Source organism: Pungitius pungitius, unplaced genomic scaffold, assembly GCF_949316345.1.
Source record: "Pungitius pungitius unplaced genomic scaffold, fPunPun2.1 scaffold_24, whole genome shotgun sequence".
Classification (NCBI taxonomy): domain Eukaryota; kingdom Metazoa; phylum Chordata; class Actinopteri; order Perciformes; family Gasterosteidae; genus Pungitius; species Pungitius pungitius.
The window spans coordinates 983987-1007464 of NW_026909886.1; the positions used below are offsets into that span (position 1 = coordinate 983987).

A 23478-nucleotide genomic window follows, 5' to 3' on the forward strand; every position below is an offset into this window, starting at 1 on the left:
GAAAAAGATAAAAAGCAGCTTACGGCCATACCTCTCTGGTTCCGCCCGATCTCGTCTGATCTCGGAAGCTAAGCAGAGCAGGGCCTGGTTAGTACCTGGATGGAAGACCGCCTGGGAATCCCAGGTGCCGTAAGCTTTTCACTTCTCTCTGAAAGCTGCCGAGCGCCGCAGATTGTACACCTACAAATTACAAAAAGTACATCACATTGTCGAAGAGATGCATGTTTAGTGTTGTTTTAACGTTGGATATATAAGGAACTTAGACAATATCATCAAAATTGATTCCGTTTCATGGTTGCTAAATTAGTGTTGATCAACATTTAACAATTGGCATACTTTTGTTTGTAATTTAGCCGTTGAAATACAGGTGCTAACCCAACATGTTAGAATTGCCAGTGAAGAAAAGTAAAGTTACCTTCAGGTTTTAGGAACCTCTCTTGCCAATCCTAAGAACTGCTTCAATTTTAGAAAAAGAAACTCTTCTGATTATCTTTGACACGTTCTAAAGGATTAGGAAAAAGATAAAAAGCAGCTTACGGCCATACCTCTCTGGTTCCGCCCGATCTCGTCTGATCTCGGAAGCTAAGCAGAGCAGGGCCTGCTTAGTACCTGGATGGAAGACCGCCTGGGAATCCCAGGTGCCGTAAGCTTTTTCACTTCTCTCTGAAAGCCGCCGAGCGCCGCAGATTGTACACCTACAAATTACAAAAAGTATATCACATTGTCGAAGAGATGCATGTTTAGTGTTGTTTTAACGTTGGATATATAAGGAACTTAGACAATATCATCAAAATTGATTCCGTTTCATGGTTGCTAAATTAGTGTTGATCAACATTTAACAATTGGCCTACTTTTGTTTGTAATTTAGCCGTTGAAATACAGGTGCTAACCCAACATGTTAGAATTGCCAGTGAAGAAAAGTAAAGTTACCTTCAGGTTTTAGGAACCTCTCTTGCCAATCCTAAGAACTGCTTCAATTTTAGAAAAAGAAACTCTTCTGATTATCTTTGACACGTTCTAAAGGATTAGGAAAAAGATAAAAAGCAGCTTACGGCCATACCTCTCTGGTTCCGCCCGATCTCGTCTGATCTCGGAAGCTAAGCAGAGCAGGGCCTGGTTAGTACCTGGATGGAAGACCGCCTGGGAATCCCAGGTGCCGTAAGCTTTTTCACTTCTCTCTCCGAAAGCCGCCCAGCGCCGCAGATTGTACACCTACACAATTGTAAAAAGTATTTCACATTGTAGAAGAGATGCAATAGGAAGAAGATGAAAGGTGGCTTACGTCCATACCATCGTCAGGCCATTTGAGGTGGCGGGGACTGCAATGGCCATCCACCGATTGGCTGGGACTCCTGGGCGGGTCTTCTCTAGTCCATCCAATTTTCGGTATAGGATGTCACAGCCTTCTTTGCATACCCTTATTTAACCCACACAAAGATGCCAACGGCAGGCGTGACATAATTTTTTGACGCATTATAAAGGATTAGGAAAAAGATAAAAAGCAGCTTACGGCCATACCTCTCTGGTTCCGCCCGATCTCGTCTGATCTCGGAAGCTAAGCAGAGCAGGGCCTGGTTAGTACCTGGATGGAAGACCGCCTGGGAATCCCAGGTGCCGTAAGCTTTTTCACTTCTCTCTGAAAGCCGCCGAGCGCCGCAGATTGTACACCTACAAATTACAAAAAGTATATCACATTGTCGAAGAGATGCATGTTTAGTGTTGTTTTAACGTTGGATATATAAGGAACTTAGACAATATCATCAAAATTGATTCCGTTTCATGGTTGCTAAATTAGTGTTGATCAACATTTAACAATTGGCCTACTTTTGTTTGTAATTTAGCCGTTGAAATACAGGTGCTAACCCAACATGTTAGAATTGCCAGTGAAGAAAAGTAAAGTTACCTTCAGGTTTTAGGAACCTCTCTTGCCAATCCTAAGAACTGCTTCAATTTTAGAAAAAGAAACTCTTCTGATTATCTTTGACACGTTTTAAAGGATTAGGAAAAAGATAAAAAGCAGCTTACGGCCATACCTCTCTGGTTCCGCCCGATCTCGTCTGATCTCGGAAGCTAAGCAGAGCAGGGCCTGGTTAGTACCTGGATGGAAGACCGCCTGGGAATCCCAGGTGCCGTAAGCTTTTTCACTTCTCTCTGAAAGCCGCCGAGCGCCGCAGATTGTACACCTACAAATTACAAAAAGTATATCACATTGTCGAAGAGATGCATGTTTAGTGTTGTTTTAACGTTGGATATATAAGGAACTTAGACAATATCATCAAAATTGATTCCGTTTCATGGTTGCTAAATTAGTGTTGATCAACATTTAACAATTGGCATACTTTTGTTTGTAATTTAGCCGTTGAAATACAGGTGCTAACCCAACATGTTAGAATTGCCAGTGAAGAAAAGTAAAGTTACCTTCAGGTTTTAGGAACCTCTCTTGCCAATCCTAAGAACTGCTTCAATTTTAGAAAAAGAAACTCTTCTGATTATCTTTGACACGTTCTAAAGGATTAGGAAAAAGATAAAAAGCAGCTTACGGCCATACCTCTCTGGTTCCGCCCGATCTCGTCTGATCTCGGAAGCTAAGCAGAGCAGGGCCTGCTTAGTACCTGGATGGAAGACCGCCTGGGAATCCCAGGTGCCGTAAGCTTTTTCACTTCTCTCTGAAAGCCGCCGAGCGCCGCAGATTGTACACCTACAAATTACAAAAAGTATATCACATTGTCGAAGAGATGCATGTTTAGTGTTGTTTTAACGTTGGATATATAAGGAACTTAGACAATATCATCAAAATTGATTCCGTTTCATGGTTGCTAAATTAGTGTTGATCAACATTTAACAATTGGCCTACTTTTGTTTGTAATTTAGCCGTTGAAATACAGGTGCTAACCCAACATGTTAGAATTGCCAGTGAAGAAAAGTAAAGTTACCTTCAGGTTTTAGGAACCTCTCTTGCCAATCCTAAGAACTGCTTCAATTTTAGAAAAAGAAACTCTTCTGATTATCTTTGACACGTTTTAAAGGATTAGGAAAAAGATAAAAAGCAGCGTACGGCCATACCTCTCTGGTTCCGCCCGATCTCGTCTGATCTCGGAAGCTAAGCAGAGCAGGGCCTGGTTAGTACCTGGATGGAAGACCGCCTGGGGATCCCAGGTGCCGTAAGCTTTTTCTCTTCTCTCTCCGAAAGGTGCCCAGCGCCGCAGATTGTACACCTACACAATTGTAAAAAGTATTTCACATTGTAGAAGAGATGCAATAGGAAGAAGATGAAAGGTGGCTTACGTCCATACCATCGTCAGGCCATTTGAGGTGGCGGGGACTGCAATGGCCATCCACCGATTGGCTGGGACTTCTGGGCGGGTCTTCTCTAGTCCATCCAATTTTCGGCATAGGATGTCACAGCCTTCTTTGCATACCCTTATTTAACCCACACAAAGATGCCAACGGCAGGCGTGACATAATTTTTTGACGCATTATAAAGGATTAGGAAAAAGATAAAAAGCAGCTTACGGCCATACCTCTCTGGTTCCGCCCGATCTCGTCTGATCTCGGAAGTTAAGCAGAGCAGGGCCTGGTTAGTACCTGGATGGAAGACCGCCTGGGAATCCCAGGTGCCGTAAGCTTTTTCACTTCTCTCTGAAAGCCGCCGAGCGCCGCAGATTGTACACCTACAAATTACAAAAAGTACATCACATTGTCGAAGAGATGCATGTTTAGTGTTGTTTTAACGTTGGATATATAAGGAACTTAGACAATATCATCAAAATTGATTCCGTTTCATGGTTGCTAAATTAGTGTTGATCAACATTTAACAATTGGCATACTTTTGTTTGTAATTTAGCCGTTGAAATACAGGTGCTAACCCAACATGTTAGAATTGCCAGTGAAGAAAAGTAAAGTTACCTTCAGGTTTTAGGAACCTCTCTTGCCAATCCTAAGAACTGCTTCAATTTTAGAAAAAGAAACTTTTCTGATTATCTTTGACACGTTCTAAAGGATTAGGAAAAAGATATTAAAGCAGCTTACGGCCATACCTCTCTGGTTCCGCCCGATCTCGTCTGATCTCGGAAGCTAAGCAGAGCAGGGCCTGGATAGTACCTGGATGGAAGACCGCCTGGGAATCCCAGGTGCCGTAAGCTTTTTCACTTCTCTCTCCGAAAGCCGCCCAGCGCCGCAGATTGTACACCTACACAATTGTAAAAAGTATTTCACATTGTAGAAGAGATGCAATAGGAAGAAGATGAAAGGTGGCTTACGTCCATACCATCGTCAGGCCATTTGAGGTGGCGGGGACTGCAATGGCCATCCACCGATTGGCTGGGACTCCTGGGCGGGTCTTCTCTAGTCCATCCAATTTTCGGCATAGGATGTCACAGCCTTCTTTGCATACCCTTATTTAACCCACACAAAGATGCCAACGGCAGGCGTGACATAATTTTTTGACGCATTATAAAGGATTAGGAAAAAGATAAAAAGCAGCTTACGGCCATACCTCTCTGGTTCCGCCCGATCTCGTCTGATCTCGGAAGCTAAGCAGAGCAGGGCCTGGTTAGTACCTGGATGGAAGACGGCCTGGGAATCCCAGGTGCCGTAAGCTTTTTCACTTCTCTCTGAAAGCCGCCGAGCGCCGCAGATTGTACACCTACAAATTACAAAAAGTATATCACATTGTCGAAGAGATGCATGTTTAGTGTTGTTTTAACGTTGGATATATAAGGAACTTAGACAATATCATCAAAATTGATTCCGTTTCATGGTTGCTAAATTAGTGTTGATCAACATTTAACAATTGGCCTACTTTTGTTTGTAATTTAGCCGTTGAAATACAGGTGCTAACCCAACATGTTAGAATTGCCAGTGAAGAAAAGTAAAGTTACCTTCAGGTTTTAGGAACCTCTCTTGCCAATCCTAAGAACTGCTTCAATTTTAGAAAAAGAAACTCTTCTGATTATCTTTGACACGTTTTAAAGGATTAGGAAAAAGATAAAAAGCAGCTTACGGCCATACCTCTCTGGTTCCGCCCGATCTCGTCTGATCTCGGAAGCTAAGCAGAGCAGGGCCTGGTTAGTACCTGGATGGAAGACCGCCTGGGAATCCCAGGTGCCGTAAGCTTTTTCACTTCTCTCTGAAAGCCGCCGAGCGCCGCAGATTGTACACCTACAAATTACAAAAAGTATATCACATTGTCGAAGAGATGCATGTTTAGTGTTGTTTTAACGTTGGATATATAAGGAACTTAGACAATATCATCAAAATTGATTCCGTTTCATGGTTGCTAAATTAGTGTTGATCAACATTTAACAATTGGCCTACTTTTGTTTGTAATTTAGCCGTTGAAATACAGGTGCTAACCCAACATGTTAGAATTGCCAGTGAAGAAAAGTAAAGTTACCTTCAGGTTTTAGGAACCTCTCTTGCCAATCCTAAGAACTGCTTCAATTTTAGAAAAAGAAACTCTTCTGATTATCTTTGACACGTTTTAAAGGATTAGGAAAAAGATAAAAAGCAGCGTACGGCCATACCTCTCTGGTTCCGCCCGATCTCGTCTGATCTCGGAAGCTAAGCAGAGCAGGGCCTGGTTAGTACCTGGATGGAAGACCGCCTGGGGATCCCAGGTGCCGTAAGCTTTTTCTCTTCTCTCTCCGAAAGGTGCCCAGCGCCGCAGATTGTACACCTACACAATTGTAAAAAGTATTTCACATTGTAGAAGAGATGCAATAGGAAGAAGATGAAAGGTGGCTTACGTCCATACCATCGTCAGGCCATTTGAGGTGGCGGGGACTGCAATGGCCATCCACCGATTGGCTGGGACTTCTGGGCGGGTCTTCTCTAGTCCATCCAATTTTCGGCATAGGATGTCACAGCCTTCTTTGCATACCCTTATTTAACCCACACAAAGATGCCAACGGCAGGCGTGACATAATTTTTTGACGCATTATAAAGGATTAGGAAAAAGATAAAAAGCAGCTTACGGCCATACCTCTCTGGTTCCGCCCGATCTCGTCTGATCTCGGAAGTTAAGCAGAGCAGGGCCTGGTTAGTACCTGGATGGAAGACCGCCTGGGAATCCCAGGTGCCGTAAGCTTTTTCACTTCTCTCTGAAAGCCGCCGAGCGCCGCAGATTGTACACCTACAAATTACAAAAAGTACATCACATTGTCGAAGAGATGCATGTTTAGTGTTGTTTTAACGTTGGATATATAAGGAACTTAGACAATATCATCAAAATTGATTCCGTTTCATGGTTGCTAAATTAGTGTTGATCAACATTTAACAATTGGCATACTTTTGTTTGTAATTTAGCCGTTGAAATACAGGTGCTAACCCAACATGTTAGAATTGCCAGTGAAGAAAAGTAAAGTTACCTTCAGGTTTTAGGAACCTCTCTTGCCAATCCTAAGAACTGCTTCAATTTTAGAAAAAGAAACTTTTCTGATTATCTTTGACACGTTCTAAAGGATTAGGAAAAAGATATTAAAGCAGCTTACGGCCATACCTCTCTGGTTCCGCCCGATCTCGTCTGATCTCGGAAGCTAAGCAGAGCAGGGCCTGGATAGTACCTGGATGGAAGACCGCCTGGGAATCCCAGGTGCCGTAAGCTTTTTCACTTCTCTCTCCGAAAGCCGCCCAGCGCCGCAGATTGTACACCTACACAATTGTAAAAAGTATTTCACATTGTAGAAGAGATGCAATAGGAAGAAGATGAAAGGTGGCTTACGTCCATACCATCGTCAGGCCATTTGAGGTGGCGGGGACTGCAATGGCCATCCACCGATTGGCTGGGACTCCTGGGCGGGTCTTCTCTAGTCCATCCAATTTTCGGCATAGGATGTCACAGCCTTCTTTGCATACCCTTATTTAACCCACACAAAGATGCCAACGGCAGGCGTGACATAATTTTTTGACGCATTATAAAGGATTAGGAAAAAGATAAAAAGCAGCTTACGGCCATACCTCTCTGGTTCCGCCCGATCTCGTCTGATCTCGGAAGCTAAGCAGAGCAGGGCCTGGTTAGTACCTGGATGGAAGACCGCCTGGGAATCCCAGGTGCCGTAAGCTTTTTCACTTCTCTCTGAAAGCCGCCGAGCGCCGCAGATTGTACACCTACAAATTACAAAAAGTATATCACATTGTCGAAGAGATGCATGTTTAGTGTTGTTTTAACGTTGGATATATAAGGAACTTAGACAATATCATCAAAATTGATTCCGTTTCATGGTTGCTAAATTAGTGTTGATCAACATTTAACAATTGGCCTACTTTTGTTTGTAATTTAGCCGTTGAAATACAGGTGCTAACCCAACATGTTAGAATTGCCAGTGAAGAAAAGTAAAGTTACCTTCAGGTTTTAGGAACCTCTCTTGCCAATCCTAAGAACTGCTTTAATTTTAGAAAAAGAAACTCTTCTGATTATCTTTGACACGTTTTAAAGGATTAGGAAAAAGATAAAAAGCAGCGTACGGCCATACCTCTCTGGTTCCGCCCGATCTCGTCTGATCTCGGAAGCTAAGCAGAGCAGGGCCTGGTTAGTACCTGGATGGAAGACCGCCTGGGAATCCCAGGTGCCGTAAGCTTTTTCACTTCTGTCTCCGAAAGCCGCCCAGCGCCGCAGATTGTACACCTACACAATTGTAAAAAGTATTTCACATTGTAGAAGAGATGCAATAGGAAGAAGATGAAAGGTGGCTTACGTCCATACCATCGTCAGGCCATTTGAGGTGGCGGGGACTGCAATGGCCATCCACCGATTGGCTGGGACTCCTGGGCGGGTCTTCTCTAGTCCATCCAATTTTCGGCATAGGATGTCACAGCCTTCTTTGCATACCCTTATTTAACCCACACAAAGATGCCAACGGCAGGCGTGACATAATTTTTTGACGCATTATAAAGGATTAGGAAAAAGATAAAAAGCAGCTTACGGCCATACCTCTCTGGTTCCGCCCGATCTCGTCTGATCTCGGAAGCTAAGCAGAGCAGGGCCTGGTTAGTACCTGGATGGAAGACCGCCTGGGAATCCCAGGTGCCGTAAGCTTTTTCACTTCTCTCTGAAAGCCGCCGAGCGCCGCAGATTGTACACCTACAAATTACAAAAAGTATATCACATTGTCGAAGAGATGCATGTTTAGTGTTGTTTTAACGTTGGATATATAAGGAACTTAGACAATATCATCAAAATTGATTCCGTTTCATGGTTGCTAAATTAGTGTTGATCAACATTTAACAATTGGCCTACTTTTGTTTATAATTTAGCCGTTGAAATACAGGTGCTAACCCAACATGTTAGAATTGCCAGTGAAGAAAAGTAAAGTTACCTTCAGGTTTTAGGAACCTCTCTTGCCAATCCTAAGAACTGCTTCAATTTTAGAAAAAGAAACTCTTCTGATTATCTTTGACACGTTTTAAAGGATTAGGAAAAAGATAAAAAGCAGCTTACGGCCATACCTCTCTGGTTCCGCCCGATCTCGTCTGATCTCGGAAGCTAAGCAGAGCAGGGCCTGGTTAGTACCTGGATGGAAGACCGCCTGGGAATCCCAGGTGCCGTAAGCTTTTTCACTTCTCTCTGAAAGCTGCCGAGCGCCGCAGATTGTACACCTACAAATTACAAAAAGTACATCACATTGTCGAAGAGATGCATGTTTAGTGTTGTTTTAACGTTGGATATATAAGGAACTTAGACAATATCATCAAAATTGATTCCGTTTCATGGTTGCTAAATTAGTGTTGATCAACATTTAACAATTGGCATACTTTTGTTTGTAATTTAGCCGTTGAAATACAGGTGCTAACCCAACATATTAGAATTGCCAGTGAAGAAAAGTAAAGTTACCTTCAGGTTTTAGGAACCTCTCTTGCCAATCCTAAGAACTGCTTCAATTTTAGAAAAAGAAACTCTTCTGATTATCTTTGACACGTTTTAAAGGATTAGGAAAAAGATCAAAAGCAGCTTACGGCCATACCTCTCTGGTTCCGCCCGATCTCGTCTGATCTCGGAAGCTAAGCAGAGCAGGGCCTGGTTAGTACCTGGATGGAAGACCGCCTGGGAATCCCAGGTGCCGTAAGCTTTTTCACTTCTCTCTCCGAAAGCCGCCCAGCGCCGCAGATTGTACACCTACACAATTGTAAAAAGTATTTCACATTGTAGAAGAGATGCAATAGGAAGAAGATGAAAGGTGGCTTACGTCCATACCATCGTCAGGCCATTTGAGGTGGCGGGGACTGCAATGGCCATCCACCGATTGGCTGGGACTCCTGGGCGGGTCTTCTCTAGTCCATCCAATTTTCGGCATAGGATGTCACAGCCTTCTTTGCATACCCTTATTTAACCCACACAAAGATGCCAACGGCAGGCGTGACATAATTTTTTGACGCATTATAAAGGATTAGGAAAAAGATAAAAAGCAGCTTACGGCCATACCTCTCTGGTTCCGCCCGATCTCGTCTGATCTCGGAAGCTAAGCAGAGCAGGGCCTGGTTAGTACCTGGATGGAAGACCGCCTGGGAATCCCAGGTGCCGTAAGCTTTTTCACTTCTCTCTGAAAGCCGCCGAGCGCCGCAGATTGTACACCTACAAATTACAAAAAGTATATCACATTGTCGAAGAGATGCATGTTTAGTGTTGTTTTAACGTTGGATATATAAGGAACTTAGACAATATCATCAAAATTGATTCCGTTTCATGGTTGCTAAATTAGTGTTGATCAACATTTAACAATTGGCATACTTTTGTTTGTAATTTAGCCGTTGAAATACAGGTGCTAACCCAACATGTTAGAATTGCCAGTGAAGAAAAGTAAAGTTACCTTCAGGTTTTAGGAACCTCTCTTGCCAATCCTAAGAACTGCTTCAATTTTAGAAAAAGAAACTCTTCTGATTATCTTTGACACGTTTTAAAGGATTAGGAAAAAGATAAAAAGCAGCTTACGGCCATACCTCTCTGGTTCCGCCCGATCTCGTCTGATCTCGGAAGCTAAGCAGAGCAGGGCCTGGTTAGTACCTGGATGGAAGACCGCCTGGGAATCCCAGGTGCCGTAAGCTTTTTCACTTCTCTCTGAAAGCTGCCGAGCGCCGCAGATTGTACACCTACAAATTACAAAAAGTACATCACATTGTCGAAGAGATGCATGTTTAGTGTTGTTTTAACGTTGGATATATAAGGAACTTAGACAATATCATCAAAATTGATTCCGTTTCATGGTTGCTAAATTAGTGTTGATCAACATTTAACAATTGGCATACTTTTGTTTGTAATTTAGCCGTTGAAATACAGGTGCTAACCCAACATATTAGAATTGCCAGTGAAGAAAAGTAAAGTTACCTTCAGGTTTTAGGAACCTCTCTTGCCAATCCTAAGAACTGCTTCAATTTTAGAAAAAGAAACTCTTCTGATTATCTTTGACACGTTTTAAAGGATTAGGAAAAAGATCAAAAGCAGCTTACGGCCATACCTCTCTGGTTCCGCCCGATCTCGTCTGATCTCGGAAGCTAAGCAGAGCAGGGCCTGGTTAGTACCTGGATGGAAGACCGCCTGGGAATCCCAGGTGCCGTAAGCTTTTTCACTTCTCTCTCCGAAAGCCGCCCAGCGCCGCAGATTGTACACCTACACAATTGTAAAAAGTATTTCACATTGTAGAAGAGATGCAATAGGAAGAAGATGAAAGGTGGCTTACGTCCATACCATCGTCAGGCCATTTGAGGTGGCGGGGACTGCAATGGCCATCCACCGATTGGCTGGGACTCCTGGGCGGGTCTTCTCTAGTCCATCCAATTTTCGGCATAGGATGTCACAGCCTTCTTTGCATACCCTTATTTAACCCACACAAAGATGCCAACGGCAGGCGTGACATAATTTTTTGACGCATTATAAAGGATTAGGAAAAAGATAAAAAGCAGCTTACGGCCATACCTCTCTGGTTCCGCCCGATCTCGTCTGATCTCGGAAGCTAAGCAGAGCAGGGCCTGGTTAGTACCTGGATGGAAGACCGCCTGGGAATCCCAGGTGCCGTAAGCTTTTTCACTTCTCTCTGAAAGCCGCCGAGCGCCGCAGATTGTACACCTACAAATTACAAAAAGTATATCACATTGTCGAAGAGATGCATGTTTAGTGTTGTTTTAACGTTGGATATATAAGGAACTTAGACAATATCATCAAAATTGATTCCGTTTCATGGTTGCTAAATTAGTGTTGATCAACATTTAACAATTGGCCTACTTTTGTTTGTAATTTAGCCGTTGAAATACAGGTGCTAACCCAACATGTTAGAATTGCCAGTGAAGAAAAGTAAAGTTACCTTCAGGTTTTAGGAACCTCTCTTGCCAATCCTAAGAACTGCTTCAATTTTAGAAAAAGAAACTTTTCTGATTATCTTTGACACGTTCTAAAGGATTAGGAAAAAGATATTAAAGCAGCTTACGGCCATACCTCTCTGGTTCCGCCCGATCTCGTCTGATCTCGGAAGCTAAGCAGAGCAGGGCCTGGTTAGTACCTGGATGGAAGACCGCCTGGGAATCCCAGGTGCCGTAAGCTTTTTCACTTCTCTCTCCGAAAGCCGCCCAGCGCCGCAGATTGTACACCTACACAATTGTAAAAAGTATTTCACATTGTAGAAGAGATGCAATAGGAAGAAGATGAAAGGTGGCTTACGTCCATACCATCGTCAGGCCATTTGAGGTGGCGGGGACTGCAATGGCCATCCACCGATTGGCTGGGACTCCTGGGCGGGTCTTCTCTAGTCCATCCAATTTTCGGCATAGGATGTCACAGCCTTCTTTGCATACCCTTATTTAACCCACACAAAGATGCCAACGGCAGGCGTGACATAATTTTTTGACGCATTATAAAGGATTAGGAAAAAGATAAAAAGCAGCTTACGGCCATACCTCTCTGGTTCCGCCCGATCTCGTCTGATCTCGGAAGCTAAGCAGAGCAGGGCCTGGTTAGTACCTGGATGGAAGACCGCCTGGGAATCCCAGGTGCCGTAAGCTTTTTCACTTCTCTCTGAAAGCCGCCGAGCGCCGCAGATTGTACACCTACAAATTACAAAAAGTATATCACATTGTCGAAGAGATGCATGTTTAGTGTTGTTTTAACGTTGGATATATAAGGAACTTAGACAATATCATCAAAATTGATTCCGTTTCATGGTTGCTAAATTAGTGTTGATCAACATTTAACAATTGGCCTACTTTTGTTTGTAATTTAGCCGTTGAAATACAGGTGCTAACCCAACATGTTAGAATTGCCAGTGAAGAAAAGTAAAGTTACCTTCAGGTTTTAGGAACCTCTCTTGCCAATCCTAAGAACTGCTTCAATTTTAGAAAAAGAAACTTTTCTGATTATCTTTGACACGTTCTAAAGGATTAGGAAAAAGATATTAAAGCAGCTTACGGCCATACCTCTCTGGTTCCGCCCGATCTCGTCTGATCTCGGAAGCTAAGCAGAGCAGGGCCTGGTTAGTACCTGGATGGAAGACCGCCTGGGAATCCCAGGTGCCGTAAGCTTTTTCACTTCTCTCTCCGAAAGCCGCCCAGCGCCGCAGATTGTACACCTACACAATTGTAAAAAGTATTTCACATTGTAGAAGAGATGCAATAGGAAGAAGATGAAAGGTGGCTTACGTCCATACCATCGTCAGGCCATTTGAGGTGGCGGGGACTGCAATGGCCATCCACCGATTGGCTGGGACTCCTGGGCGGGTCTTCTCTAGTCCATCCAATTTTCGGCATAGGATGTCACAGCCTTCTTTGCATACCCTTATTTAACCCACACAAAGATGCCAACGGCAGGCGTGACATAATTTTTTGACGCATTATAAAGGATTAGGAAAAAGATAAAAAGCAGCTTACGGCCATACCTCTCTGGTTCCGCCCGATCTCGTCTGATCTCGGAAGCTAAGCAGAGCAGGGCCTGGTTAGTACCTGGATGGAAGACCGCCTGGGAATCCCAGGTGCCGTAAGCTTTTTCACTTCTCTCTGAAAGCTGCCGAGCGCCGCAGATTGTACACCTACAAATTACAAAAAGTACATCACATTGTCGAAGAGATGCATGTTTAGTGTTGTTTTAACGTTGGATATATAAGGAACTTAGACAATATCATCAAAATTGATTCCGTTTCATGGTTGCTAAATTAGTGTTGATCAACATTTAACAATTGGCATACTTTTGTTTGTAATTTAGCCGTTGAAATACAGGTGCTAACCCAACATGTTAGAATTGCCAGTGAAGAAAAGTAAAGTTACCTTCAGGTTTTAGGAACCTCTCTTGCCAATCCTAAGAACTGCTTCAATTTTAGAAAAAGAAACTTTTCTGATTATCTTTGACACGTTCTAAAGGATTAGGAAAAAGATAAAAAGCAGCTTACGGCCATACCTCTCTGGTTCCGCCCGATCTCGTCTGATCTCGGAAGCTAAGCAGAGCAGGGCCTGGTTAGTACCTGGATGGAAGACCGCCTGGGAATCCCAGGTGCCGTAAGCTTTTTCACTTCTCTCTGAAAGCCGCCGAGCGCCGCAGATTGTACACCTACAAATTACAAAAAGTATATCACATTGTCGAAGAGATGCATGTTTAGTGTTGTTTTAACGTTGGATATATAAGGAACTTAGACAATATCATCAAAATTGATTCCGTTTCATGGTTGCTAAATTAGTGTTGATCAACATTTAACAATTGGCCTACTTTTGTTTGTAATTTAGCCGTTGAAATACAGGTGCTAACCCAACATGTTAGAATTGCCAGTGAAGAAAAGTAAAGTTACCTTCAGGTTTTAGGAACCTCTCTTGCCAATCCTAAGAACTGCTTCAATTTTAGAAAAAGAAACTTTTCTGATTATCTTTGACACGTTCTAAAGGATTAGGAAAAAGATATTAAAGCAGCTTACGGCCATACCTCTCTGGTTCCGCCCGATCTCGTCTGATCTCGGAAGCTAAGCAGAGCAGGGCCTGGTTAGTACCTGGATGGAAGACCGCCTGGGAATCCCAGGTGCCGTAAGCTTTTTCACTTCTCTCTCCGAAAGCCGCCCAGCGCCGCAGATTGTACACCTACACAATTGTAAAAAGTATTTCACATTGTAGAAGAGATGCAATAGGAAGAAGATGAAAGGTGGCTTACGTCCATACCATCGTCAGGCCATTTGAGGTGGCGGGGACTGCAATGGCCATCCACCGATTGGCTGGGACTCCTGGGCGGGTCTTCTCTAGTCCATCCAATTTTCGGCATAGGATGTCACAGCCTTCTTTGCATACCCTTATTTAACCCACACAAAGATGCCAACGGCAGGCGTGACATAATTTTTTGACGCATTATAAAGGATTAGGAAAAAGATAAAAAGCAGCTTACGGCCATACCTCTCTGGTTCCGCCCGATCTCGTCTGATCTCGGAAGCTAAGCAGAGCAGGGCCTGGTTAGTACCTGGATGGAAGACCGCCTGGGAATCCCAGGTGCCGTAAGCTTTTTCACTTCTCTCTCCGAAAGCCGCCCAGCGCCGCAGATTGTACACCTACACAATTGTAAAAAGTATTTCACATTGTAGAAGAGATGCAATAGGAAGAAGATGAAAGGTGGCTTACGTCCATACCATCGTCAGGCCATTTGAGGTGGCGGGGACTGCAATGGCCATCCACCGATTGGCTGGGACTCCTGGGCGGGTCTTCTCTAGTCCATCCAATTTTCGGCATAGGATGTCACAGCCTTCTTTGCATACCCTTATTTAACCCACACAAAGATGCCAACGGCAGGCGTGACATAATTTTTTGACGCATTATAAAGGATTAGGAAAAAGATAAAAAGCAGCTTACGGCCATACCTCTCTGGTTCCGCCCGATCTCGTCTGATCTCGGAAGCTAAGCAGAGCAGGGCCTGGTTAGTACCTGGATGGAAGACCGCCTGGGAAGCCCAGGTGCCGTAAGCTTTTTCACTTCTCTCTCCGAAAGCCGCCCAGCGCCGCAGATTGTACACCTACACAATTGTAAAAAGTATTTCACATTGTAGAAGAGATGCAATAGGAAGAAGATGAAAGGTGGCTTACGTCCATACCATCGTCAGGCCATTTGAGGTGGCGGGGACTGCAATGGCCATCCACCGATTGGCTGGGACTCCTGGGCGGGTCTTCTCTAGTCCATCCAATTTTCGGCATAGGATGTCACAGCCTTCTTTGCATACCCTTATTTAACCCACACAAAGATGCCAACGGCAGGCGTGACATAATTTTTTGACGCATTATAAAGGATTAGGAAAAAGATAAAAAGCAGCTTACGGCCATACCTCTCTGGTTCCGCCCGATCTCGTCTGATCTCGGAAGCTAAGCAGAGCAGGGCCTGGTTAGTACCTGGATGGAAGACCGCCTGGGAATCCCAGGTGCCGTAAGCTTTTTCACTTCTCTCTGAAAGCCGCCGAGCGCCGCAGATTGTACACCTACAAATTACAAAAAGTATATCACATTGTCGAAGAGATGCATGTTTAGTGTTGTTTTAACGTTGGATATATAAGGAACTTAGACAATATCATCAAAATTGATTCCGTTTCATGGTTGCTAAATTAGTGTTGATCAACATTTAACAATTGGCCTACTTTTGTTTGTAATTTAGCCGTTGAAATACAGGTGCTAACCCAACATGTTAGAATTGCCAGTGAAGAAAAGTAAAGTTACCTTCAGGTTTTAGGAACCTCTCTTGCCAATCCTAAGAACTGCTTCAATTTTAGAAAAAGAAACTTTTCTGATTATCTTTGACACGTTCTAAAGGATTAGGAAAAAGATAAAAAGCAGCTTACGGCCATACCTCTCTGGTTCCGCCCGATCTCGTCTGATCTCGGAAGCTAAGCAGAGCAGGGACTGGTTAGTACCTGGATGGAAGACCGCCTGGGAATCCCAGGTGCCGTAAGCTTTTTCACTTCTCTCTCCGAAAGCCGCCCAGCGCCGCAGATTGTACACCTACACAATTGTAAAAAGTATTTCACATTGTAGAAGAGATGCAATAGGAAGAAGATGAAAGGTGGCTTACGTCCATACCATCGTCAGGCCATTTGAGGTGGCGGGGACTGCAATGGCCATCCACCGATTGGCTGGGACTCCTGGGCGGGTCTTCTCTAGTCCATCCAATTTTCGGCATAGGATATCACAGCCTTCTTTGCATACCCTTATTTAACCCACACAAAGATGCCAACGGCAGGCGTGACATAATTTTTTGACGCATTATAAAGGATTAGGAAAAAGATAAAAAGCAGCTTACGGCCATACCTCTCTGGTTCCGCCCGATCTCGTCTGATCTCGGAAGCTAAGCAGAGCAGGGCCTGGTTAGTACCTGGATGGAAGACCGCCTGGGAATCCCAGGTGCCGTAAGCTTTTTCACTTCTCTCTCCGAAAGCCGCCCAGCGCCGCAGATTGTACACCTACACAATTGTAAAAAGTATTTCACATTGTAGAAGAGATGCAATAGGAAGAAGATGAAAGGTGGCTTACGTCCATACCATCGTCAGGCCATTTGAGGTGGCGGGGACTGCAATGGCCATCCACCGATTGGCTGGGACTCCTGGGCGGGTCTTCTCTAGTCCATCCAATTTTCGGCATAGGATGTCACAGCCTTCTTTGCATACCCTTATTTAACCCACACAAAGATGCCAACGGCAGGCGTGACATAATTTTTTGACGCATTATAAAGGATTAGGAAAAAGATAAAAAGCAGCTTACGGCCATACCTCTCTGGTTCCGCCCGATCTCGTCTGATCTCGGAAGCTAAGCAGAGCAGGGCCTGGTTAGTACCTGGATGGAAGACCGCCTGGGAAGCCCAGGTGCCGTAAGCTTTTTCACTTCTCTCTCCGAAAGCCGCCCAGCGCCGCAGATTGTACACCTACACAATTGTAAAAAGTATTTCACATTGTAGAAGAGATGCAATAGGAAGAAGATGAAAGGTGGCTTACGTCCATACCATCGTCAGGCCATTTGAGGTGGCGGGGACTGCAATGGCCATCCACCGATTGGCTGGGACTCCTGGGCGGGTCTTCTCTAGTCCATCCAATTTTCGGCATAGGATGTCACAGCCTTCTTTGCATACCCTTATTTAACCCACACAAAGATGCCAACGGCAGGCGTGACATAATTTTTTGACGCATTATAAAGGATTAGGAAAAAGATAAAAAGCAGCTTACGGCCATACCTCTCTGGTTCCGCCCGATCTCGTCTGATCTCGGAAGCTAAGCAGAGCAGGGCCTGGTTAGTACCTGGATGGAAGACCGCCTGGGAATCCCAGGTGCCGTAAGCTTTTTCACTTCTCTCTGAAAGCCGCCGAGCGCCGCAGATTGTACACCTACAAATTACAAAAAGTATATCACATTGTCGAAGAGATGCATGTTTAGTGTTGTTTTAACGTTGGATATATAAGGAACTTAGACAATATCATCAAAATTGATTCCGTTTCATGGTTGCTAAATTAGTGTTGATCAACATTTAACAATTGGCCTACTTTTGTTTGTAATTTAGCCGTTGAAATACAGGTGCTAACCCAACATGTTAGAATTGCCAGTGAAGAAAAGTAAAGTTACCTTCAGGTTTTAGGAACCTCTCTTGCCAATCCTAAGAACTGCTTCAATTTTAGAAAAAGAAACTTTTCTGATTATCTTTGACACGTTCTAAAGGATTAGGAAAAAGATAAAAAGCAGCTTACGGCCATACCTCTCTGGTTCCGCCCGATCTCGTCTGATCTCGGAAGCTAAGCAGAGCAGGGACTGGTTAGTACCTGGATGGAAGACCGCCTGGGAATCCCAGGTGCCGTAAGCTTTTTCACTTCTCTCTCCGAAAGCCGCCCAGCGCCGCAGATTGTACACCTACACAATTGTAAAAAGTATTTCACATTGTAGAAGAGATGCAATAGGAAGAAGATGAAAGGTGGCTTACGTCCATACCATCGTCAGGCCATTTGAGGTGGCGGGGACTGCAATGGCCATCCACCGATTGGCTGGGACTCCTGGGCGGGTCTTCTCTAGTCCATCCAATTTTCGGCATAGGATATCACAGCCTTCTTTGCATACCCTTATTTAACCCACACAAAGATGCCAACGGCAGGCGTGACATAATTTTTTGACGCATTATAAAGGATTAGGAAAAAGATAAAAAGCAGCTTACGGCCATACCTCTCTGGTTCCGCCCGATCTCGTCTGATCTCGGAAGCTAAGCAGAGCAGGGCCTGGTTAGTACCTGGATGGAAGACCGCCTGGGAATCCCAGGTGCCGTAAGCTTTTTCACTTCTCTCTCCGAAAGCCGCCCAGCGCCGCAGATTGTACACCTACACAATTGTAAAAAGTATTTCACATTGTAGAAGAGATGCAATAGGAAGAAGATGAAAGGTGGCTTACGTCCATACCATCGTCAGGCCATTTGAGGTGGCGGGGACTGCAATGGCCATCCACCGATTGGCTGGGACTCCTGGGCGGGTCTTCTCTAGTCCATCCAATTTTCGGCATAGGATGTCACAGCCTTCTTTGCATACCCTTATTTAACCCACACAAAGATGCCAACGGCAGGCGTGACATAATTTTTTGACGCATTATAAAGGATTAGGAAAAAGATAAAAAGCAGCTTACGGCCATACCTCTCTGGTTCCGCCCGATCTCGTCTGATCTCGGAAGCTAAGCAGAGCAGGGCCTGGTTAGTACCTGGATGGAAGACCGCCTGGGAAGCCCAGGTGCCGTAAGCTTTTTCACTTCTCTCTCCGAAAGCCGCCCAGCGCCGCAGATTGTACACCTACACAATTGTAAAAAGTATTTCACATTGTAGAAGAGATGCAATAGGAAGAAGATGAAAGGTGGCTTACGTCCATACCATCGTCAGGCCATTTGAGGTGGCGGGGACTGCAATGGCCATCCACCGATTGGCTGGGACTCCTGGGCGGGTCTTCTCTAGTCCATCCAATTTTCGGCATAGGATGTCACAGCCTTCTTTGCATACCCTTATTTAACCCACACAAAGATGCCAACGGCAGGCGTGACATAATTTTTTGACGCATTATAAAGGATTAGGAAAAAGATAAAAAGCAGCTTACGGCCATACCTCTCTGGTTCCGCCCGATCTCGTCTGATCTCGGAAGCTAAGCAGAGCAGGGCCTGGTTAGTACCTGGATGGAAGACCGCCTGGGAATCCCAGGTGCCGTAAGCTTTTTCACTTCTCTCTGAAAGCCGCCGAGCGCCGCAGATTGTACACCTACAAATTACAAAAAGTATATCACATTGTCGAAGAGATGCATGTTTAGTGTTGTTTTAACGTTGGATATATAAGGAACTTAGACAATATCATCAAAATTGATTCCGTTTCATGGTTGCTAAATTAGTGTTGATCAACATTTAACAATTGGCCTACTTTTGTTTGTAATTTAGCCGTTGAAATACAGGTGCTAACCCAACATGTTAGAATTGCCAGTGAAGAAAAGTAAAGTTACCTTCAGGTTTTAGGAACCTCTCTTGCCAATCCTAAGAACTGCTTCAATTTTAGAAAAAGAAACTTTTCTGATTATCTTTGACACGTTCTAAAGGATTAGGAAAAAGATAAAAAGCAGCTTACGGCCATACCTCTCTGGTTCCGCCCGATCTCGTCTGATCTCGGAAGCTAAGCAGAGCAGGGACTGGTTAGTACCTGGATGGAAGACCGCCTGGGAATCCCAGGTGCCGTAAGCTTTTTCACTTCTCTCTCCGAAAGCCGCCCAGCGCCGCAGATTGTACACCTACACAATTGTAAAAAGTATTTCACATTGTAGAAGAGATGCAATAGGAAGAAGATGAAAGGTGGCTTACGTCCATACCATCGTCAGGCCATTTGAGGTGGCGGGGACTGCAATGGCCATCCACCGATTGGCTGGGACTCCTGGGCGGGTCTTCTCTAGTCCATCCAATTTTCGGCATAGGATGTCACAGCCTTCTTTGCATACCCTTATTTAACCCACACAAAGATGCCAACGGCAGGCGTGACATAATTTTTTGACGCATTATAAAGGATTAGGAAAAAGATAAAAAGCAGCTTACGGCCATACCTCTCTGGTTCCGCCCGATCTCGTCTGATCTCGGAAGCTAAGCAGAGCAGGGCCTGGTTAGTACCTGGATGGAAGACCGCCTGGGAATCCCAGGTGCCGTAAGCTTTTTCACTTCTCTCTGAAAGCCGCCGAGCGCCGCAGATTGTACACCTACAAATTACAAAAAGTATATCACATTGTCGAAGAGATGCATGTTTAGTGTTGTTTTAACGTTGGATATATAAGGAACTTAGACAATATCATCAAAATTGATTCCGTTTCATGGTTGCTAAATTAGTGTTGATCAACATTTAACAATTGGCCTACTTTTGTTTGTAATTTAGCCGTTGAAATACAGGTGCTAACCCAACATGTTAGAATTGCCAGTGAAGAAAAGTAAAGTTACCTTCAGGTTTTAGGAACCTCTCTTGCCAATCCTAAGAACTGCTTCAATTTTAGAAAAAGAAACTCTTCTGATTATCTTTGACACGTTCTAAAGGATTAGGAAAAAGATAAAAAGCAGCTTACGGCCATACCTCTCTGGTTCCGCCCGATCTCGTCTGATCTCGGAAGCTAAGCAGAGCAGGGCCTGGTTAGTACCTGGATGGAAGACCGCCTGGGAATCCCAGGTGCCGTAAGCTTTTCACTTCTCTCTGAAAGCTGCCGAGCGCCGCAGATTGTACACCTACAAATTACAAAAAGTACATCACATTGTCGAAGAGATGCATGTTTAGTGTTGTTTTAACGTTGGATATATAAGGAACTTAGACAATATCATCAAAATTGATTCCGTTTCATGGTTGCTAAATTAGTGTTGATCAACATTTAACAATTGGCATACTTTTGTTTGTAATTTAGCCGTTGAAATACAGGTGCTAACCCAACATGTTAGAATTGCCAGTGAAGAAAAGTAAAGTTACCTTCAGGTTTTAGGAACCTCTCTTGCCAATCCTAAGAACTGCTTCAATTTTAGAAAAAGAAACTTTTCTGATTATCTTTGACATGTTCTAAAGGATTAGGAAAAAGATATTAAAGCAGCTTACGGCCATACCTCTCTGGTTCCGCCCGATCTCGTCTGATCTCGGAAGCTAAGCAGAGCAGGGCCTGGTTAGTACCTGGATGGAAGACCGCCTGGGAATCCCAGGTGCCGTAAGCTTTTTCACTTCTCTCTCCGAAAGCCGCCCAGCGCCGCAGATTGTACACCTACACAATTGTAAAAAGTATTTCACATTGTAGAAGAGATGCAATAGGAAGAAGATGAAAGGTGGCTTACGTCCATACCATCGTCAGGCCATTTGAGGTGGCGGGGACTGCAATGGCCATCCACCGATTGGCTGGGACTCCTGGCCGGGTCTTCTCTAGTCCATCCAATTTTCGGCATAGGATGTCACAGCCTTCTTTGCATACCCTTATTTAACCCACACAAAGATGCCAACGGCAGGCGTGACATAATTTTTTGACGCATTATAAAGGATTAGGAAAAAGATGAAAAGCAGCTTACGGCCATACCTCTCTGGTTCCGCCCGATCTCGTCTGATCTCGGAAGCTAAGCAGAGCAGGGCCTGGTTAGTACCTGGATGGAAGACGGCCTGGGAATCCCAGGTGCCGTAAGCTTTTTCACTTCTCTCTGAAAGCCGCCGAGCGCCGCAGATTGTACACCTACAAATTACAAAAAGTATATCACATTGTCGAAGAGATGCATGTTTAGTGTTGTTTTAACGTTGGATATATAAGGAACTTAGACAATATCATCAAAATTGATTCCGTTTCATGGTTGCTAAATTAGTGTTGATCAACATTTAACAATTGGCCTACTTTTGTTTGTAATTTAGCCGTTGAAATACAGGTGCTAACCCAACATGTTAGAATTGCCAGTGAAGAAAAGTAAAGTTACCTTCAGGTTTTAGGAACCTCTCTTGCCAATCCTAAGAACTGCTTCAATTTTAGAAAAAGAAACTCTTCTGATTATCTTTGACACGTTTTAAAGGATTAGGAAAAAGATAAAAAGCAGCTTACGGCCATACCTCTCTGGTTCCGCCCGATCTCGTCTGATCTCGGAAGCTAAGCAGAGCAGGGCCTGGTTAGTACCTGGATGGAAGACCGCCTGGGAATCCCAGGTGCCGTAAGCTTTTTCACTTCTCTCTGAAAGCCGCCGAGCGCCGCAGATTGTACACCTACAAATTACAAAAAGTATATCACATTGTCGAAGAGATGCATGTTTAGTGTTGTTTTAACGTTGGATATATAAGGAACTTAGACAATATCATCAAAATTGATTCCGTTTCATGGTTGCTAAATTAGTGTTGATCAACATTTAACAATTGGCCTACTTTTGTTTGTAATTTAGCCGTTGAAATACAGGTGCTAACCCAACATGTTAGAATTGCCAGTGAAGAAAAGTAAAGTTACCTTCAGGTTTTAGGAACCTCTCTTGCCAATCCTAAGAACTGCTTCAATTTTAGAAAAAGAAACTCTTCTGATTATCTTTGACACGTTTTAAAGGATTAGGAAAAAGATAAAAAGCAGCGTACGGCCATACCTCTCTGGTTCCGCCCGATCTCGTCTGATCTCGGAAGCTAAGCAGAGCAGGGCCTGGTTAGTACCTGGATGGAAGACCGCCTGGGAATCCCAGGTGCCGTAAGCTTTTTCACTTCTCTCTCTGAAAGCCGCCCAGCGCCGTAGATTGTACACCTACACAATTGTAAAAAAAAATTCACATTGTAGAAGAGATGCAATAGGAAGAAGATGAAAGGTGGCTTACGTCCATACCATCGTCAGGCCATTTGAGGTGGCGGGGACTGCAATGGCCATTCACCGATTGGCTGGGACCCCTGGGCGGGTCTTCTCTAGTCCATCCAATTTTCGGCATGGGATGTCACAGCCTTCTTTGCATACCCTTATTTAACCCACACAAAGATGCCAACGGCAGGCGTGTCATAATTCATTGACGCATTATAAAGGATTAGGAAAAAGATAAAAAGCAGCTTACGGCCATACCTCTCTGGTTCCGCCCGATCTCGTCTGATCTCGGAAGCTAAGCAGTGCAGGGCCTGGTTAGTACCTGGATGGAAGACCGCCTGGGAATCCCAGGTGCCGTAAGCTTTTTCACTTCTCTCTCCGAAACCCGCCCAGCGCCGCAGATTGTACACCTACAAATTACAAAAAGAATATCACATTGTTGAAGAGATGCATGTTTAGTGTTGTTTTAACGTTGGATATGAAAGGAAATTAGACAATATTATCCAAAATGATTCCGTTTCATGATTGCTAAATTAGTGTTGATCAACATTTACGATTGGCATACTATTGTTTGTAATTTAGCCGTTGAAATACAGGTGCTAACCCAACATGTTAGAATTGCCAGTGAAGAAAAGTAAAGTTACCTTCAGGCTTTAGGAACCTCTCTTGCCAATCCTAAGAACTGCTTCAATTTTAGAAAAAGAAACTTCTGATTATCTTTGACACGTTTTAAAGGATTAGGAAAAAGAT

General features: G+C 44.1%; 48 non-coding genes across 48 annotated transcripts; all 48 read left to right on the top strand.

The window, feature by feature from the left end:
- The first annotated feature begins 17 nt into the window (after positions 1–17).
- LOC134118159 (5S ribosomal RNA) lies at positions 18–136 on the top strand. Its single transcript, XR_009949716.1, has one exon. It is a non-coding gene; the product is annotated as a 5S ribosomal RNA (ribosomal RNA).
- Positions 137–531: 395 nt separating this feature from the next.
- Positions 532–650, top strand: LOC134118938 (5S ribosomal RNA). Its single transcript, XR_009950499.1, has one exon. It is a non-coding gene; the product is annotated as a 5S ribosomal RNA (ribosomal RNA).
- Positions 651–1046: 396 nt separating this feature from the next.
- Positions 1047–1165, top strand: LOC134118161 (5S ribosomal RNA). Its single transcript, XR_009949718.1, has one exon. It is a non-coding gene; the product is annotated as a 5S ribosomal RNA (ribosomal RNA).
- A 339-nt stretch (positions 1166–1504) lies between these two features.
- On the top strand, positions 1505–1623 carry LOC134118162 (5S ribosomal RNA). The gene has a single exon (XR_009949719.1). It is a non-coding gene; the product is annotated as a 5S ribosomal RNA (ribosomal RNA).
- Positions 1624–2019: 396 nt separating this feature from the next.
- LOC134118163 (5S ribosomal RNA) lies at positions 2020–2138 on the top strand. The gene has a single exon (XR_009949720.1). It is a non-coding gene; the product is annotated as a 5S ribosomal RNA (ribosomal RNA).
- A 396-nt stretch (positions 2139–2534) lies between these two features.
- Positions 2535–2653, top strand: LOC134118940 (5S ribosomal RNA). Its single transcript, XR_009950501.1, has one exon. It is a non-coding gene; the product is annotated as a 5S ribosomal RNA (ribosomal RNA).
- A 396-nt stretch (positions 2654–3049) lies between these two features.
- On the top strand, positions 3050–3168 carry LOC134119147 (5S ribosomal RNA). Its single transcript, XR_009950709.1, has one exon. It is a non-coding gene; the product is annotated as a 5S ribosomal RNA (ribosomal RNA).
- A 339-nt stretch (positions 3169–3507) lies between these two features.
- Positions 3508–3626, top strand: LOC134119519 (5S ribosomal RNA). The gene has a single exon (XR_009951072.1). It is a non-coding gene; the product is annotated as a 5S ribosomal RNA (ribosomal RNA).
- A 397-nt stretch (positions 3627–4023) lies between these two features.
- On the top strand, positions 4024–4142 carry LOC134118625 (5S ribosomal RNA). The gene has a single exon (XR_009950185.1). It is a non-coding gene; the product is annotated as a 5S ribosomal RNA (ribosomal RNA).
- A 339-nt stretch (positions 4143–4481) lies between these two features.
- LOC134119109 (5S ribosomal RNA) lies at positions 4482–4600 on the top strand. Its single transcript, XR_009950671.1, has one exon. It is a non-coding gene; the product is annotated as a 5S ribosomal RNA (ribosomal RNA).
- A 396-nt stretch (positions 4601–4996) lies between these two features.
- LOC134118164 (5S ribosomal RNA) lies at positions 4997–5115 on the top strand. Its single transcript, XR_009949721.1, has one exon. It is a non-coding gene; the product is annotated as a 5S ribosomal RNA (ribosomal RNA).
- Positions 5116–5511: 396 nt separating this feature from the next.
- On the top strand, positions 5512–5630 carry LOC134119149 (5S ribosomal RNA). The gene has a single exon (XR_009950711.1). It is a non-coding gene; the product is annotated as a 5S ribosomal RNA (ribosomal RNA).
- Positions 5631–5969: 339 nt separating this feature from the next.
- On the top strand, positions 5970–6088 carry LOC134119627 (5S ribosomal RNA). The gene has a single exon (XR_009951180.1). It is a non-coding gene; the product is annotated as a 5S ribosomal RNA (ribosomal RNA).
- A 397-nt stretch (positions 6089–6485) lies between these two features.
- LOC134118626 (5S ribosomal RNA) lies at positions 6486–6604 on the top strand. The gene has a single exon (XR_009950186.1). It is a non-coding gene; the product is annotated as a 5S ribosomal RNA (ribosomal RNA).
- A 339-nt stretch (positions 6605–6943) lies between these two features.
- LOC134118165 (5S ribosomal RNA) lies at positions 6944–7062 on the top strand. The gene has a single exon (XR_009949722.1). It is a non-coding gene; the product is annotated as a 5S ribosomal RNA (ribosomal RNA).
- Positions 7063–7458: 396 nt separating this feature from the next.
- LOC134118852 (5S ribosomal RNA) lies at positions 7459–7577 on the top strand. The gene has a single exon (XR_009950413.1). It is a non-coding gene; the product is annotated as a 5S ribosomal RNA (ribosomal RNA).
- Positions 7578–7916: 339 nt separating this feature from the next.
- LOC134118166 (5S ribosomal RNA) lies at positions 7917–8035 on the top strand. The gene has a single exon (XR_009949723.1). It is a non-coding gene; the product is annotated as a 5S ribosomal RNA (ribosomal RNA).
- Positions 8036–8431: 396 nt separating this feature from the next.
- LOC134118167 (5S ribosomal RNA) lies at positions 8432–8550 on the top strand. The gene has a single exon (XR_009949724.1). It is a non-coding gene; the product is annotated as a 5S ribosomal RNA (ribosomal RNA).
- Positions 8551–8946: 396 nt separating this feature from the next.
- Positions 8947–9065, top strand: LOC134118168 (5S ribosomal RNA). The gene has a single exon (XR_009949725.1). It is a non-coding gene; the product is annotated as a 5S ribosomal RNA (ribosomal RNA).
- A 339-nt stretch (positions 9066–9404) lies between these two features.
- On the top strand, positions 9405–9523 carry LOC134118169 (5S ribosomal RNA). Its single transcript, XR_009949726.1, has one exon. It is a non-coding gene; the product is annotated as a 5S ribosomal RNA (ribosomal RNA).
- A 396-nt stretch (positions 9524–9919) lies between these two features.
- Positions 9920–10038, top strand: LOC134118170 (5S ribosomal RNA). The gene has a single exon (XR_009949727.1). It is a non-coding gene; the product is annotated as a 5S ribosomal RNA (ribosomal RNA).
- Positions 10039–10434: 396 nt separating this feature from the next.
- On the top strand, positions 10435–10553 carry LOC134118172 (5S ribosomal RNA). Its single transcript, XR_009949729.1, has one exon. It is a non-coding gene; the product is annotated as a 5S ribosomal RNA (ribosomal RNA).
- A 339-nt stretch (positions 10554–10892) lies between these two features.
- On the top strand, positions 10893–11011 carry LOC134118173 (5S ribosomal RNA). The gene has a single exon (XR_009949730.1). It is a non-coding gene; the product is annotated as a 5S ribosomal RNA (ribosomal RNA).
- Positions 11012–11408: 397 nt separating this feature from the next.
- Positions 11409–11527, top strand: LOC134118174 (5S ribosomal RNA). Its single transcript, XR_009949731.1, has one exon. It is a non-coding gene; the product is annotated as a 5S ribosomal RNA (ribosomal RNA).
- A 339-nt stretch (positions 11528–11866) lies between these two features.
- On the top strand, positions 11867–11985 carry LOC134118175 (5S ribosomal RNA). Its single transcript, XR_009949732.1, has one exon. It is a non-coding gene; the product is annotated as a 5S ribosomal RNA (ribosomal RNA).
- Positions 11986–12382: 397 nt separating this feature from the next.
- Positions 12383–12501, top strand: LOC134118176 (5S ribosomal RNA). Its single transcript, XR_009949733.1, has one exon. It is a non-coding gene; the product is annotated as a 5S ribosomal RNA (ribosomal RNA).
- A 339-nt stretch (positions 12502–12840) lies between these two features.
- Positions 12841–12959, top strand: LOC134118177 (5S ribosomal RNA). Its single transcript, XR_009949734.1, has one exon. It is a non-coding gene; the product is annotated as a 5S ribosomal RNA (ribosomal RNA).
- Positions 12960–13355: 396 nt separating this feature from the next.
- On the top strand, positions 13356–13474 carry LOC134118178 (5S ribosomal RNA). The gene has a single exon (XR_009949735.1). It is a non-coding gene; the product is annotated as a 5S ribosomal RNA (ribosomal RNA).
- Positions 13475–13871: 397 nt separating this feature from the next.
- On the top strand, positions 13872–13990 carry LOC134118179 (5S ribosomal RNA). The gene has a single exon (XR_009949736.1). It is a non-coding gene; the product is annotated as a 5S ribosomal RNA (ribosomal RNA).
- A 339-nt stretch (positions 13991–14329) lies between these two features.
- Positions 14330–14448, top strand: LOC134118180 (5S ribosomal RNA). Its single transcript, XR_009949737.1, has one exon. It is a non-coding gene; the product is annotated as a 5S ribosomal RNA (ribosomal RNA).
- Positions 14449–14787: 339 nt separating this feature from the next.
- LOC134118351 (5S ribosomal RNA) lies at positions 14788–14906 on the top strand. Its single transcript, XR_009949909.1, has one exon. It is a non-coding gene; the product is annotated as a 5S ribosomal RNA (ribosomal RNA).
- Positions 14907–15245: 339 nt separating this feature from the next.
- LOC134118181 (5S ribosomal RNA) lies at positions 15246–15364 on the top strand. Its single transcript, XR_009949738.1, has one exon. It is a non-coding gene; the product is annotated as a 5S ribosomal RNA (ribosomal RNA).
- Positions 15365–15760: 396 nt separating this feature from the next.
- On the top strand, positions 15761–15879 carry LOC134119113 (5S ribosomal RNA). The gene has a single exon (XR_009950675.1). It is a non-coding gene; the product is annotated as a 5S ribosomal RNA (ribosomal RNA).
- Positions 15880–16218: 339 nt separating this feature from the next.
- Positions 16219–16337, top strand: LOC134118183 (5S ribosomal RNA). Its single transcript, XR_009949740.1, has one exon. It is a non-coding gene; the product is annotated as a 5S ribosomal RNA (ribosomal RNA).
- Positions 16338–16676: 339 nt separating this feature from the next.
- LOC134118462 (5S ribosomal RNA) lies at positions 16677–16795 on the top strand. The gene has a single exon (XR_009950020.1). It is a non-coding gene; the product is annotated as a 5S ribosomal RNA (ribosomal RNA).
- Positions 16796–17134: 339 nt separating this feature from the next.
- LOC134118184 (5S ribosomal RNA) lies at positions 17135–17253 on the top strand. Its single transcript, XR_009949741.1, has one exon. It is a non-coding gene; the product is annotated as a 5S ribosomal RNA (ribosomal RNA).
- A 396-nt stretch (positions 17254–17649) lies between these two features.
- LOC134119114 (5S ribosomal RNA) lies at positions 17650–17768 on the top strand. The gene has a single exon (XR_009950676.1). It is a non-coding gene; the product is annotated as a 5S ribosomal RNA (ribosomal RNA).
- Positions 17769–18107: 339 nt separating this feature from the next.
- Positions 18108–18226, top strand: LOC134118185 (5S ribosomal RNA). The gene has a single exon (XR_009949742.1). It is a non-coding gene; the product is annotated as a 5S ribosomal RNA (ribosomal RNA).
- A 339-nt stretch (positions 18227–18565) lies between these two features.
- Positions 18566–18684, top strand: LOC134118574 (5S ribosomal RNA). The gene has a single exon (XR_009950134.1). It is a non-coding gene; the product is annotated as a 5S ribosomal RNA (ribosomal RNA).
- Positions 18685–19023: 339 nt separating this feature from the next.
- On the top strand, positions 19024–19142 carry LOC134118186 (5S ribosomal RNA). The gene has a single exon (XR_009949743.1). It is a non-coding gene; the product is annotated as a 5S ribosomal RNA (ribosomal RNA).
- A 396-nt stretch (positions 19143–19538) lies between these two features.
- On the top strand, positions 19539–19657 carry LOC134119116 (5S ribosomal RNA). The gene has a single exon (XR_009950678.1). It is a non-coding gene; the product is annotated as a 5S ribosomal RNA (ribosomal RNA).
- A 339-nt stretch (positions 19658–19996) lies between these two features.
- LOC134118187 (5S ribosomal RNA) lies at positions 19997–20115 on the top strand. Its single transcript, XR_009949744.1, has one exon. It is a non-coding gene; the product is annotated as a 5S ribosomal RNA (ribosomal RNA).
- Positions 20116–20511: 396 nt separating this feature from the next.
- Positions 20512–20630, top strand: LOC134118188 (5S ribosomal RNA). Its single transcript, XR_009949745.1, has one exon. It is a non-coding gene; the product is annotated as a 5S ribosomal RNA (ribosomal RNA).
- Positions 20631–21026: 396 nt separating this feature from the next.
- On the top strand, positions 21027–21145 carry LOC134118189 (5S ribosomal RNA). Its single transcript, XR_009949746.1, has one exon. It is a non-coding gene; the product is annotated as a 5S ribosomal RNA (ribosomal RNA).
- Positions 21146–21484: 339 nt separating this feature from the next.
- LOC134119110 (5S ribosomal RNA) lies at positions 21485–21603 on the top strand. Its single transcript, XR_009950672.1, has one exon. It is a non-coding gene; the product is annotated as a 5S ribosomal RNA (ribosomal RNA).
- Positions 21604–21999: 396 nt separating this feature from the next.
- LOC134118190 (5S ribosomal RNA) lies at positions 22000–22118 on the top strand. The gene has a single exon (XR_009949747.1). It is a non-coding gene; the product is annotated as a 5S ribosomal RNA (ribosomal RNA).
- A 396-nt stretch (positions 22119–22514) lies between these two features.
- LOC134118853 (5S ribosomal RNA) lies at positions 22515–22633 on the top strand. The gene has a single exon (XR_009950414.1). It is a non-coding gene; the product is annotated as a 5S ribosomal RNA (ribosomal RNA).
- A 339-nt stretch (positions 22634–22972) lies between these two features.
- Positions 22973–23091, top strand: LOC134118653 (5S ribosomal RNA). Its single transcript, XR_009950213.1, has one exon. It is a non-coding gene; the product is annotated as a 5S ribosomal RNA (ribosomal RNA).
- Positions 23092–23478: the final 387 nt, after the last annotated feature.